This window comes from Callospermophilus lateralis, chromosome 7, assembly GCF_048772815.1.
Source record: "Callospermophilus lateralis isolate mCalLat2 chromosome 7, mCalLat2.hap1, whole genome shotgun sequence".
Classification (NCBI taxonomy): Eukaryota; Metazoa; Chordata; class Mammalia; order Rodentia; family Sciuridae; genus Callospermophilus; species Callospermophilus lateralis.
The window spans coordinates 56350027-56364949 of NC_135311.1; the positions used below are offsets into that span (position 1 = coordinate 56350027).

Here is a 14923-nt window from a genome sequence, read left to right on the forward strand (position 1 = left end):
AATAAAAGTAGTAGGAACTGGGCTATATCAACTACTTCCACATCTCCACCCCTTAATTACCAGTAATGAGTTGTATTTAGAAAACAATGAGGAACAAATACCATAGCCTACAGGCATCTAGCAATGGAGGGAATTCAGACACAGAAATTAAGGCTCTGGAGAGGTTAAGTCATAGTGGAAACTTCTGAAGTGGAACTGAACTCTTATACCCTTTTCCCAGTTGCAGACTTAGATAAGGTGTGAGGTGTTTAGTTTGTGCATGGAGCTACCATAAACTGACATTTTATCCATCTTTTTTTTTCTGCATGAAAGAAAAGAAATGAAAATACAAGTGCTTGTTACCACGTGCTTTTAAGGCTTAAAAGCCTATCAATAAGCATGCTGTATCCGTGGTTGAGGAGATCGCTTTATAAATTGCCAGAAGAATCTCCTCTAATGAAGACTGAAGTCACTCTCCCTCCCGAAGAGCCATGAGGGAAAAGAGAGATAGTCCCCTACTTGCACATGGGATCTCCCTTTCTCCTCTGACCTCCCTAGGCCTCTCCCAAACAGGCCAGGCTGCCTTGGGAGGTGGCTGGGAGAAAAACCAACGCTCAGTCCCCCATGGGAAAGTCTTTGGTCTTTTCCTCCTTGTCGCCCATTTTGCAGCACAGCAGAAAGCTCAGGTTAAGAGGGTTGTCCTGGGAGGGCAGCAGCGTGATCTCTGTTGAAATGACCCTGCCTTGCTCCACTTGTACAGTCTCCTTTAGGTAGAAGAGTGCCTGCTTTTAGTATGTGGCCAGGTGGAAAGGCGAGATGGACAGCACCAGGGGTTTCTCCGTATCTCCTCCAGGGAAGGTCACCTGGAACCAAAAGGTCAAACCAGGCATGGGCGCCCAGTCATAACAGCTGTAGCGGAAGCGCCCACACACCTTGCCTCCAGCTCCAGCCCCAGGATGGCACAGGCCAGCTGGAGCTGAGCAAAGTGCTGCAGCCAGGCCCACACATCCTGGCTGAACAGAGCCTGCACCAAGATCTCCAAGTGGCTCATGAGGCAGCTTGTGGCGAAACTCTCTAGGCAACTCATGTCCATGCCTTAGTGCTGATTCAACTGGCTCCAAAAGCCTAGGCGCCACTCCAACTTCTGGTCTCTGATGGGGGCTACAAAGAGTTCAGTGGAAGCCAGTAGGAGAATACCGCCCTCCCTCAGCCACTGGGTCTGTACGTGCAGCACAGATCTCAGCATGGACTCATGCAGAAGTCCATAGCCCATTCACTCGCTCACGATGGCATCCACCTGCTCTGGCAACTCCACCTTCTCAACCGGACCCTGCAGGACATGCACTTGGTCCTCCAGCCAGTTGAGCCCCTACCTTTCGGGCCTCTTGCCAAATGGTGCTACCAGCCTAGGCACAAAATATGCTCAAAATGTCGGTGCCTGCGCCCACCTCCAACAAGGTCTTGCCTCGCAGACCTGCCCAGTTCTGCAGGATGCTGAGATGGTAGGCATTGGTGAGGACACAGTTGGAGATCCTCTCCTCCCCATATGTCCCTGTAGCACTCCTAGTACAGGTGGTCCTGCTTGCTTGCTTTTAGTCCTCTGGGGTCGGGATAATGGCAAGGCTACCTCCTGCTCCCCGCCATCTTCTTCTTCAGTTCTCTCCCCTCCTTTGCCGCCACCCCCTGACTCTCCAGATATTTCATATAAATGAAATCATACAATATGTGGTATTTTGTGATTGGCTTCTTAACATGATGTTTTCAGGTTTCACCTACAGTTCAGCATGCATCAGTACTTCATTTCTTTTTATTGCCAAATAATATTCCCTTTTATGGATATACCACATTTTATTCAGTTGACAGATCCTGGGGTCATTTACATAGTTTTGGCTCTTATGAATAATGCCACATAAAATTCATGTGCAAGTTTCTATATGAACATTTTATTTTTATTTCTCTAGCTATATACCTTTGGGATTTACTGAGTCATATGCTCTTTCTCCTTACTGGTTAAATATAAGTTCAAAGAAAAAAATGGAACTGTTAATTCTAGCTGAGAAATTAGAAAACACTACTTAGAAAAAGTGGTCTGTGAGCTAAGTTTTGAAATAGGAGTGATAGGATTCAACCAAAAAAGGGAAAAATGAGATGACAGAAAGTCAGACATTTTGACTTGAATAACATTTGACTTATGTTTGCATATCATTATCCAAAGTACGTGTATGAAAACACAAATTGGTGTAAATATATTTTATATCCAACAAGAGATATGAAAACTGTGCTCTGTAAGTGTAATTGTAATGTATTATGCTGTCATATTAAAAAATCAATTAAAAAGGCATTTTAAAGAGTGGTATATCAGTAGTAAATCTTTAGCAACACAGCATATGTTTTTACTTCTGAATGTTTTGTTAGTATATTATAGTTACACATAATAGTGGGGCTTATTTTGACATAATTATATATCATGGAATAAAATTTGCTCTACTTCAGTCCCCAGTACTTCCCCTTTTCCTCTCCTTCTCCCTCCTCCTATTTCCCTTCTACTCTAATGGTCTTCCTTTTATTTATTTATAATTTTAAAATTTAGTTCTTTATTTATAAACATAAAAGTCAAATTCACTGTGGTGCATTCACATGTACATAGCATAATTTGGTCAATTTCATTCCATAGTTCCTCTCCTTTCCCATTCCTCCTCCCTCCCCATCCCTTGCTCCACTGATCTCCCTTCTATTTTCACAGGATTCCTCCCCCACTTTTCCCCCTTTCTTTGGTCAAGCTTCCTTCTATGAGAGAAAACATTCAACCTTGACTTTCTGAATCAGATTTATTTAACACACACATACACACACACACACACACACACACACACATATATATATATATATATATTAGTAAAATACTCACAAAAGTTAATATTTAACTAGAATTCTACAGTTTCATGGCATTGAGTACATTCACATTTGTACAACCATCACCACCAACCATCTTCAGAACATTTTCATCTTGGCAAATCGCAAATTTTCACCCTTAATAAAGATAACTCCCAGTCCCTGGCAACCTCCACTCTACTCCTAGAGTACTTTTGGACTGTTTCTTTTTTACTTAGTAAGAAAGGTCCACCACTGACTAATGGGTGGTGTCTATATTTGCAGGCCTTGCTGCACATACCTGATTGAGTGTATTGTAAGGACAGGTAACAGAAAATAGGAAAAAAAAGATGTGGAGACAAAAAATAAACATATGGATCTCTATCCACAGGCTTAAGCAGCTCTGCCACAGATCTGCCTGATTATTTCACATCAAGAAATTGACCTTCCACCTGGTGCTGTGGCACATGCCTGTAATCCCACCAGCCTGGGAGGCTGAGGCAGGAGGATTGCAAATTCAAATCCAGCCTCAGCAAAAGCAAGGGGCTAAGCAACTCAGTGAGACCCTGTCTCTAAATAAAATACAAAAAAAAAAAAACAAAAACAAACAACAACCAAAAAAAAGGCTGGGGATGAGACTTGGTGGTTGAGCGCACCTGAGTTCAATCCCGAGTACAAAACAAAACAAAACAAAACAAAAACCCAGAAATTGACCTTGATCTTCCTATAATCCCAACTACTCAGGAAGCTGAGGCATGAAGATTGCAAATTTGAGGGCAATCTGGGCAGCTTAGCAAGACCCTGTCTCCAAATAAAGTTTGTAAAAAGGGCTAGGGATGCAGTTCAGAGGTAGAATGCTCCTGGGTTCCAGTGTCCGTACTGGGGAGTGATAAAAAAGAAATTGATTTTTGGAGCCATTTTCACTTTGCAGATCCACCAGCAGTTTCACAGTTTTCCTGTCTTCACAGGAGGCCGGGCACATCACAGCACCACTATAGCTTCATGTCCTCAGTGCCAATCCATGGTGAGGATTCTGCTGAGGGTCCTGTAGGCACCTTCCATGTTCCCCTCTTGTACCATCACAGTCCTGGCATTGAACTTCACAGGTTTTACCATGATCTTGGATTGAAATCTAAATTTTGTAGAACCCTGAGGCCCCAGAACCCAGCCAACCTGAAGCACATTTGCTTGCACTGATGCTTTCTGTCAAGAAACAATTTCCTAGTGCAGCCTCTTGAAAAACAACTTGGCAATGCCTCAGAGTTAAACAGTTATACTATGATGGAGGAACTTTCCAAACGTGTCAAATAAAAAATAATCACTGTAAAATCCTAAGCTATATGTTTACTAAATCATATTAGTTAGTAGAGTGACTGGACTCATCAAAAATAGAGTATTAAAGAAAATTATTTTTAACACTCATGTAGTTTACTTGAATATAATAACACGTAAGTAATTAGCTTAGCCTTATAAAAATATGGGGCTTGGTCAAAATACTTACTCATTTTTTTTAAATTAATGGTAAAATACACATAACACTCTCCATCACAACCATTTTTAAGTGTACAGTTCAGATCAGTGGCTTAATTAAAGTCACGCGGTTGTGTGCCCAATCTTCAGAACTCTTTATCTTACAAAACCAAAACTCCATTTCCATTAAGCAACTCCCTATTCCACTATTCATTCCCTGGCAATCACCAGTCTAACTTTCTTTCTCTACGAATCTATTCCACTATTCATTCCCTGGCAATCACCAATCTAACTTTCTTTCTCTACGAATCTTATTACTCTGGGTCAGATTAACTAATATTAAGTAGAATTACACAGTATTTGTCCTTAGTTCATATAGCATCATATCCTTAAATGTCATTAATGATGTATCAGAATTCCCTTCCTTTTTAACGATGAATACTATTCTACTGTATGTGTGTATGCGAAATTTTGTTTATTCATTCAAACTTTGATAAACACTTAAATACTTACACCTTTGGCTACTGCAAATAATGCTATGAACATGGGTGTCCAAATACCTGTTTGGTTTTTGTTATCAATTCTTTTGGGTACTTATACCCCAAAGTGGAATTGCTTATTAAGTTTCTTCATCAACTGCCATACTGTTTTCCATAGTGGCTGCACTATTTTAAATTACCCAACCAACAACACAAGAAGGTTCCTATTTTTCCATTCCCTTGTCAACACTTGTTATTATTATTATTTTTGAATAGTAGCCAATCCTAATGGGTGTGAGGTGGTTCCTAATTGTAGTTTTGATTTTCATTTCCCTAATAATAAGTGATGCTGTACATCTTGTACTTATTGGTCATTTGTGCAACTTCTTTGGAGAAATCCTTTGCCCATTTTTTAATCAAATTTTATTATTTTTGAGTTGAAGGAGTTCTTTATTTACTTTGGATTTTTTTAAAAAAAATATTTATTTTTTAGTTGTAGTTCGACACATACCTTAATTTTACTTATTTATTTTTATGTGTTGCAGGGCCTCACACATGATAGGCAAGCACTCTACCGCTGAGCTACAACCCCAGCCCATTACTTTGGGTATTTTTTAAAAAATATTTTAGTTATAATTGGACATAAAGCTTTATTTCATTTATTTTTCTATGTGGTGCTGAAAATCTAACCCAGTGCCTCACACATGCGAGGCAAGTGCCCTACCACTGATCCACAAACCCAGCCCAACTCTGGATATTAAACGCTATAGGATATGAGATTTGTATGTATTTTAATCCCTCTTATAAGTTTCTATTTCACTATTGACTTAACAAGTTTTAAATATAAATAAAACTCTTGGATTTATTTGAAACTTTAATATCCTCATCACTCTTGAAGGTCTTAAAATATTATACTTTTCTAGCTTGTACATTTTCCCCACCCAGTTCTAGGTATGACATTACTGCAGTCTTTTTTGAGCTGTGTGATAATTTTAGACTTAGACCTCTGGGTAAGAAATCTAAACTTTTTTCTCTGTCATGTAATGAGGAAGCCACATAAGACAGTAAAAAGTCTTGGACCAGTAGGGAGAAAACCCAAAGTTTAGACTTGCTCTATCACTTATTACTAGTGTAATACTTGGGTAAGTCATTTAATTTTTTTGAGCTTAAGTTACACATTTACAAAACAGAATATTAATTATTGGCCTCCAGTGAACCATTCACCTTTATAAAGCGTGGACAACATTTTTACCATGTGGTCCAGAAGTCATGTTCTCTGGTATTTAATCAAGTGAATTGAAAACATATCCATATAAAACCCTAACTATGCATGTTTATAGCTTCTTTATTCATAACTGCCCAAACTTGGAAGCAATCAAGATGTTCTGATGAAAACAAATGAATTGAATTCTAGATAACAGAATATTATTAAGCACTAAAAAACAAAAAAAGTTAGGAAGCCATGAAAAGTCATGGAGGAAGCTTAGATGCACATTAGTAAGCAAAAGACACCAGTCTGAAAGGGCTCCAAACTGTTCAATTCCAACTACATAATATTCTGAAAAAAAAATTAAAATTTTTAAAAGAATTGAGGAAGAAGGGGGGGATAAATTAATAATCAGACTTTTCTCATTCTCTGTTCAGCCTAAAAGATAAAAAAAGGAACAAAAAAATCAAGCAATATGCTTACCTGTGTTTACCTTGATTAAAGCCAGATTTCAGTTGGAAGAGAAAGGGTGAAGCTTATCACAGGAGAGTTTTTCATTTCCAAGTCTTGCAGAGGACAAATCAAATGATACCCGCTGCACCTTAAAACCATTAGGAAGCTGCCTATTTAGAAACTCTTCAGCACAGAACAAACTTTTCCCTTTATCTGGCATCACCCTGTTTGATGTTACACCTGTATCAGAATCTCAGCATTACATATATCATCTGTGGGGACTTTGAATCATTTATTCACAAAATGTGGATCCCTAGGCTTGCTTTGAGAATTAAATAGGATAGTATATTTCAGGAGGATTGTGAGTTCAAAGCCAGCCTCAGCAATGGTGAGGCGCTAAGCAATTCAGCCAGACCCTGTCTATAAATATAAAATACAAAATAGGGCTGGGGATGTAGCTCAGTGGTCCAGTACTCCGGAGTACAAGCCCTGGTACAAATATATATATATATATATATATATTCAAAAAGCCTAGTGGACATGTTTGCCTGCAATGACTAAATAACTGAATTAAGAAGGTAGCCAACAAGTGTCCTGACCACCAGGTGTCACCATTGGGCCCGGAGTATTCACCTAACTGTTCCAGGCAGGGGGTAGAACCTAGCAGCAAAACAAGACTGTCACTTTCACCTACAGTACATTCAGAATTGATATAGGCTTTTCCCTACCTTGGGAGCTAGTATTACACACACACACACACACACACACACACACTCACTCTCACACACATACATATATATTATTTGAAATATTATAATATTTCAGTATTCTCTTACAAGGTGTGCTAAAAAATATGTACTATAATTAATTAGCTGAGTATCCTCAGATTTTTTACCAAAATTTACTTTTTAAAATTATCCTCAGTGGACTATTTGTTAATTTTGAGAATCAATAGTGCTTTACACATCCTTTGGTTTATCCAACCAGACATTATTGGGTTCCCATAGACTTCAATATTGCCACAAGGGACAATTTTCTGGCTTCAATTCCACAATCCATTGACATTATTTCCTTTACAATTTTAATGGGATGACAAATAAAAAAGAAAGTACAATAGTTTTAGTGTAAAAATAAAGTTTGTGACCACTAAATGTGAGTTAAACAAAGATTATTAACCCTTCTCCTTGACCTCAAGAACTCAAAAATTCAGTTATAAACTTTTTTTTTGTTTTCTATTTTCTTGAAAAGAAAAAAACAACCTAAGGCAAATCTATCAATCTGTGAATAACCCTGAAATTACTCAAGGAACATTGCCACACCTAGCTGCATTCTACTAATGTCTCTCCTAGAGAGTGTACAGGGCACACAGGGAGAGGCTCATTTCAAAATGAGCACAGAATTTGGCCTTCCCTCCTGGTTCTAAGTCCCCCACATTGAGACTCACAGTGGTCACTTCAAGACAGGTAATTTGATGAGCATTAGCTTGGAGCTGGAGGTGCAATCTATAGTCTCATGGACTGTTGCCTCATCTGCTAGGAACACTTGCCTTAAATTAAGGCTGACCTGGCCTACCTCAGCCTCAATCTGGGCATGCAAAATCCCTTCTAGCCCACAAGAAAGAAGAGTGACACCAAGAACAGGCTGTTCAGAGCAGATTCTTGGAACTCAGCTGGGGTCATTTTTTTTTTTTTTTAAACAACAGCTCCAATTCCACTTTGTAAGAAGCACTTGATGATTCTTAAGGAAAACAAGAGGCATCCTCTCTCTCCCTTTGGCCATCTCCCCTATTCCTAGAGAATTGAGAGGAAAGAGCTGTCACCAGGAACCATTCGGAGCCAGGAACGCAGAAGCCAAGGCCAGTCTAGATAAACCCATTTGCGAAGCACTTTGCGCTGATCCATACATTCCTGATTGGTTTTAGACCGGTCCCTGGAGGACTTCGAGCTCAGGAGGCTGGCTGCAGGGCTGGAACGAAGGGGCCAAGGGAAGGGATGCTGTCCGTGAAACAGCCAAGGCTGCGCAGGGGTCGTGGCAGCTCAGGAGGAGCAGGAGACCCGGAGGGCGCCTTACCTGGAGGACTCCGGGGTGAAGCTGCTGCCTTCCAGCAGCCCCATCTTGCAGAAGATTACCCCATTGACGTAGGGTACAGGAGAGAGCTCCTCAGCTCGCAGTCCCCTTTAAACTTAAACTTCTTTAACATTGTGAGAGCCAGGCGCCAGCGAGCGGACTGCACAGGCGGGCGCCGCCCCCTTAGCTCCGCCCAGATCCAGGGCTGGAGACGGGAGCTGCGCCCAGGGGCGAGGCCAGGGGCCCCGCTGGCAGGCCTTGGCGGGAATGCCTCCGCCCTCTCTTGCGGAAGCCCAGGCCGGATTGCGGCTGCAGCACCAACCTCCACAAGCGGTAGTGCTGCAGCTGGCCCAGGGGAGGGCGCTCTTAGGTGCGCACCTCGCCGCTGTCGCCACCCTTCTGAGAGCTATGAGAGGAAAAGCTCCGAGTATGGTGGCTGTCTCAGCCTCAGCGACTGCGGCCGGGGCGCCCCCAGCGGCCGCCATCTGCAGCGCACTACCCAGAGGAAGCGGGAGGCACGGGGTGGGCGGGGAGATTCATGGAGGGCAGGCGGCTCGCGGGGAAACTAAACCGCGATGGCAGTTAGTGCTTCACGCCTCTCTGGGCTTAAAAAAAGACAAATGCAGCCAAAAAAGCTGCCTTCTATGGCTTCCTGGGCGCCTTTGGTTTCAGTTTTTGCATCGCTTCTTTTCTCCCCCTCCCCTTCCAGCGATTTCTTTCCCTGGGTTTCAGAGTTAATAGGCACTGTCAGAATATGACGTTGTTTTAGTCAAATTGAAATCCCAAAACTAAAACTTCTTTTAAATACTCAATATTCGTGAACCTTCAAATATGAAATAAAGAAGAGGAAAAAGGAAAGGGATTAAAATGTGTTGAGGGCCTACCAAGTGCCCAGCCCTGTACTGATACAGGCTTTTTTTTTTTTTTTTTCTCATCTAATTCCTGTCACCCAGGGTAAAAAAGAGCACAGAAGGAGTTAAAATCACACCTTCCCTTTTAAAATTTGCCCATACTCGGAACTGAAAATGCTTAAAATCAAATTCTGCAGGGTAAACTTAAAAAAAAAAATCTTGCTACTTGCATAGCAATTATCTGTGGCGTATAAGCACATGCAATATCTTGTTAAAGTTTATGTTTACTTGGTTACATAAAGTTCAGGTTTTTCAACTGAGATTTTCATCCTTTAGTCTCAAGGACTCTCTTGCAGTAACCTCTGAAAGGGTGTAATTGAAAAGATTCTCTTTCCCAGTTAATTCATTTATTCATTCATTCATAAAAAATATTTTAATTGCATAAAATGTCAATCACGGGCTAGTTCCAATGATTAAAAAAAAAAAGAAAAAAAAAAAAAACTAAGAATTTTACCCTCTCCTGATGCAGACCTGTTTAGATCCAACATTAAAAGACATGGCATCAAGCCAGGTGCCTGGGAGTCTACTTGGCTCAGCTACCCATCAAGCCCAGCGGCTCTGAGGCTGAGGCAGGAGGATCACAAGTGGCAGCCCAACATGGGAAAAAAAAAAAACCCTGCCTCAAAATTTTAACAAGTGTGGGGGATCTATAGGTCAGTGGTAGAGTGCTTAACTAACATGTGTGCAAGGTCCTGGGTTCAAACCTCTGAACTGCAAAAACAAACAAACAAACAAACAAATCCCACAAGCAGACAAACATAGAATTAATTTAGGTAGAAGTTGGAGGAAGAAGCAATAAATTGAAATTGACGAGTTTTCTGAATTTCAAATAATGCAAAAGATTTGAGATAAAGTGGGAGGAAAGTGTTCTTGGTAAAAGAAATAGGAAAAATAAAGACCCAGAAACAGAGTGTAAAATGTGAGAATGGGTAAAACGTGTTGCCCAGCAGGACAGAGGGGGAAAGTGGGAAGAGTTGGGGGACTTTGAAGTTTGTCACTTGGACAACTGGTGGACTGAGTATTGGAAGCAGGAGGAGGACAGGTTGGGAATGGAGAAATAATGAGACTTTTTCTGAACTGCTTGCAGGGAGAGAGGGCCAGCTCATGTGAAAGGTTAAGATTGAAAATATGCTTTGGGGGATTGTGGTATTTACTGATGGCTGAAGTCCAAAAGGCAGGTAAGAATGAATTGCTCTGAAGAATAATTAATGGGTAGAGAGAGGAGGAGTCGATTGTGAAGGCTTTCAAGAACAAAGAGCCAGAGAAAGAGGAAAATCAAGAAAGAGAGATGATCTGGAAGCCAAGAGAGAGTTTTAACCATTCAACATTTGTAGTTACTAAGACCTACTGTGTTCCAGGCTATTATGCTGGGATCTAGATACAAATGAATAAGACACACAGAGGCTTACAAATGAATGGAAGAAAACAGAAAAGCAACAGATCAATGAGAGACAGAAAGAGACAGAGACACACAGAGAGAAGGAAAGACCCATTTCCTATCCTAGGACTCATTCCTTGTTCTAGAGCTTGCAATCTTGGAGGACACAGGTAGGTCGGCAGTCCTGGTACAAAGTAACAGTGAATACTCTCTCTGTATAATGGTACATAAAGACTGCAGAGGGAGAGTATTCTACCATCTCAGGGAAGCTTCTGAGGGTAAGTGACTTTTTGATGAGAGTCAGGGTGGGGAGCAGTTTCCAGCCTACTGTGCAGGTGCAGAGGCTCAGAGGAAGAGAACACATTTCAGAGGGAACTGAAATTACTTCTGTCTGGCTGCAGTTTACAGTGGGGCTGTGGTGATGGGTAGAGATGGGAGCCACTGATGTTTTAAGGCAGAAGAAGGTCATCTTAGAAAGACCTCCAGCTGTAGTAAAACTGGAAGATGAGAGATGGTCTGTTACACTTTTTTAGACTTATCGTCAAAAAACTTTGCTTATTAAATACATACTATGGGTCAGGGTCAAAACAGACATCATGCTCAAAACATTTAGATGGGGGAAGTTTAATGAAAGGACCCTACAGAGTTGGGGCCAGGATCAAGAACTCACAGTTTTTTGAGGAGTTGAAAGGAGGCAGAGATGAATATCTGATCTGTCTCAACTCCTGTTTTCTAATCTCCTGTTGGAGTCTCCCATGGTCTGCCTCAACCAAAGCCAGAAGGTAAAGGAGCCTGGAATATGCAGTTCATACAGGACAGCCTTAAGAGGCAGAGATGATAAGGACAGGTAGTAGTAAAATGATATAAAGCTACCAGCACAAACCCAATTCATCCAGCATTTACTGTAGGAATCCACAACCACTCTAGATATTTCAAAACACAAAGAAATTTCATCTGGCATTTTAGTGCTTCTGAGGTCCTTGGAAGGGATGGAGGAGTAGAAATTCCCAGACCAGTGAGTCCGAAGTTACATCAGTTAAGATGAACATTACTAGTCTGGTCCTATTTCACTTCCTTTTTAAAAATTTTTATTTGTTCTTTTTAGTTATACATGACAATAGAGTCTAATTTGACGTGTTGTACATGCATGGAGTATAACTTCTCATTCTTGTGGTTGTATATGATGTGGTGTTACACTGGTTGTATATTCATATATGAACATAGGAAAGTGATATCCGATTCATTCTACTGTCTTTCCTATTCTCATTGTCCCTCCCTTCCCTTCATTCCCCTTTGTCTAATCCAATGAACTTCTCTTTTTTTCCGCTTCATCCCCATCCTTATTGTGTGTTAGTATCTGCATATCAGAACACTTGGCCTTTGATTTTGGGGGATTGGCTTGTTTCACTTAGCATGATTGTCTACACTTCCATGCATTTACTGGCAAATGCCATAACTTCATTCTTCTTTATGACTGAGTAATAGTCTATTATTATGTATACCACATTTTCTTTATCTATTTATCTTTTGAAAGGCATGTAGTTTGGTTCCATAGTTTAGCAATTGTGAATTGAGCTGTTATAAACATTGATGTGGCTGTTGTCACTATAGTACACTGATTTTAAGTCTCTTGGGAATGTGCCGAGGAGTGGGATAACTGGGTAACATGGTGGTTTCATTCCAAGTTTTCTGAGGAATTCCTTATTGCTTTCCTTACTACTTGCACCAATTTGCAGTCCCATCAGCAATGTATGAGTGTACCTTTTTCTCCACATTTTCACCAGATTTACTGTTATTTGTATTCTTGATAATTGGCATTCTGACTGGAGTGAGATGAAATCTCAATGTAGTTTTAATTTGCATTTCTCTAATTGATAGAGATGTTGAACCTTTTTTCATATATTTATTAACCAATTGTATTTCTTCTGTGATGTGTACATTCAATTTCTTTGCCCATTTATTGATTGGGTTATTTATTTGGTTTTTGGTGTTAATTTTTTTTGGGGGGGTACTGGGATTCAACTAAGGGAACTAGACCACTGAGCCACATCCCCACCCCTATTTTGTTTTTTATTTAGAGACAGGGTCTCACTTAGTTGCTAAGTGCCTCACAGTTGTTGAGGCTGGCTTTGAACTCACAATTCTCCTGTCTCAGCCCCCCAAACTGCTGGGATTATAGGCATGCAGCACCACACCCAGCTGGTATTAAGTTTTTTGAGTTCTTTACATATCCTGGAGACTACTACTCTATCTGAGGTGCAGGTAATAAAGATTTCCCCCCCATTCTGTAGGCTCTCTCTTCACATTCTTGCTTCCTTTTGTGTGACTCCTTTACTTCCAAATATGGAAGCTTATTTCTAGGTCCACATGTAGATAGGACAATGTGAGTAATTCTAGCTAATTATATCTGAGAGGAAGCAATGTGTCACTTCCAGAATGACACCATCACAAGCTTGTGAGCATTCTCTAGACTGTCTCTTCCCTGCCACAAAAGTCATGGAAGAGACCCTTGGGTAACATAGTAGGTACAAAGTTGAAGCATCCTAGATTCTAAGAACATAGAGAGCAACTGTCCACATCTACAGTAAACATTTTGGTGTGAGAAAGAAACTTTTACTGCTTTAGGCCACTGAGATTTGGGAATCATTTTTTTTTTTTTTTATTTTTCAATTTGATTTTTTAATTGTAATTAAACAGAGTACCTTTATTTATTTATTTTTATGTTGTGCTGAGAATTGAACCCAGGGCCTTGCAAGTGCTAGAGGAGTGCTCTACCACTTAGCCACAACAACCCCCTCCCCAATCATTTGTTACTAATAACCCTGGCTTATTCTGACTAGAATGTACCAAGGATTAGACACTGCTATTGCTGCTATCAGCACTGACTCTCACTCCATGAAGACCACAAGGGGAGTGCGAATGTTACATACATGTCATCACACCTCACAAGTGACCTGCAAATGCAGGAAGGTAAACTTCATTTACTTGTACATTTTTTTCTAAGTATATCTCTTTGGCAGACCTCATTTGTACCTAGAACTCAAGTGAAAATGGATTCTGAGAAATGTCATTTTTAGCTTTTCAACTTCTTGAAACAGGAGGGTGGAGTGGAAGTTGGAAAGGGTACCAGTAATGTACCCATAATGCAAGTTCTTCAAAGGCAGGGGTGGTTTTGCTAATTATCTTTGTATGTTTTGCATCCAGTCTGGGACATGACATTAGTGGTTGCCAAAAAATATTTCTTGAAATAATCTGAGTTTATGGACCAATTCTAAGTTTATATCTCTCAGGTGAAATAATAGAGATGTAAAATAAGTCCTAAAACTAAACCCTGCTAAAAATTTGAGAGTTCTGAAAGTACTCTATACTATGAGAAGGAAATAGCAGAAGTCATCAATACAAAGGAGTGGAGGTGGGCAGAAGAGAAAATAGCCATACCAAACAACTAGCTAATACCTTGTAAGTTAAGTTAGATTCAACTGCAAATAAAACTTAAAACTGCATTGGCTCAAATATGACAGGAGCTCATTGTTTCCTAAAGACAGGGGGTAAACAGCCTGAAGCTCTGCCATGGGAGCTCCTTGACCCTCAGGAACTCATGCACTGTTACACCATCATCTTTATTGTGTGGTTTGACCAGATAGTTGATGATAGCTGCTTTTGCACCAGCCACCATTTCTCAGTTTCAGTCAGCAAGAAGATGGTAGGAAGAAAAGTATGCTCCCTCCTTTCAAGAACACTTCCTAGAAGATGCACACTCCTCTTCTATTTAAATCTCATTTAAATGAATGTGCATTGTGAACAGAAGTGATGATACCAATTGAGGCCTGGTCCATAGAGACTGCCCTTACGTGATCCTCTTCATTTCTGGCATCTTCTGGTCAGATTTTTCCATCAAGGGAAACATTGGAATCACATATTGGATGACAGAGCCTCTACTAGCCTGGATCCCTAGGTGATTATGAATCAAAGAGTTACTCTCCTACCCAAACACCTTTGGCCAGGAAATGCTGATGCTGAACTGTGAAGTGAGCAAGAAACAAAAATTTATTGTTACCCTTTGAGGTATATTTGCCACAACAACTAGCATTGTCTTTATACAAAAATT

General features: G+C 40.5%; 1 pseudogene; it reads right to left on the reverse strand.

Annotated features, from left to right (window-relative positions):
- Positions 1 to 593: 593 nt before the first annotated feature.
- Positions 594 to 6070, reverse strand: LOC143404298 (protein arginine N-methyltransferase 6-like; annotated as a pseudogene).
- Positions 6071 to 14923: the final 8853 nt, after the last annotated feature.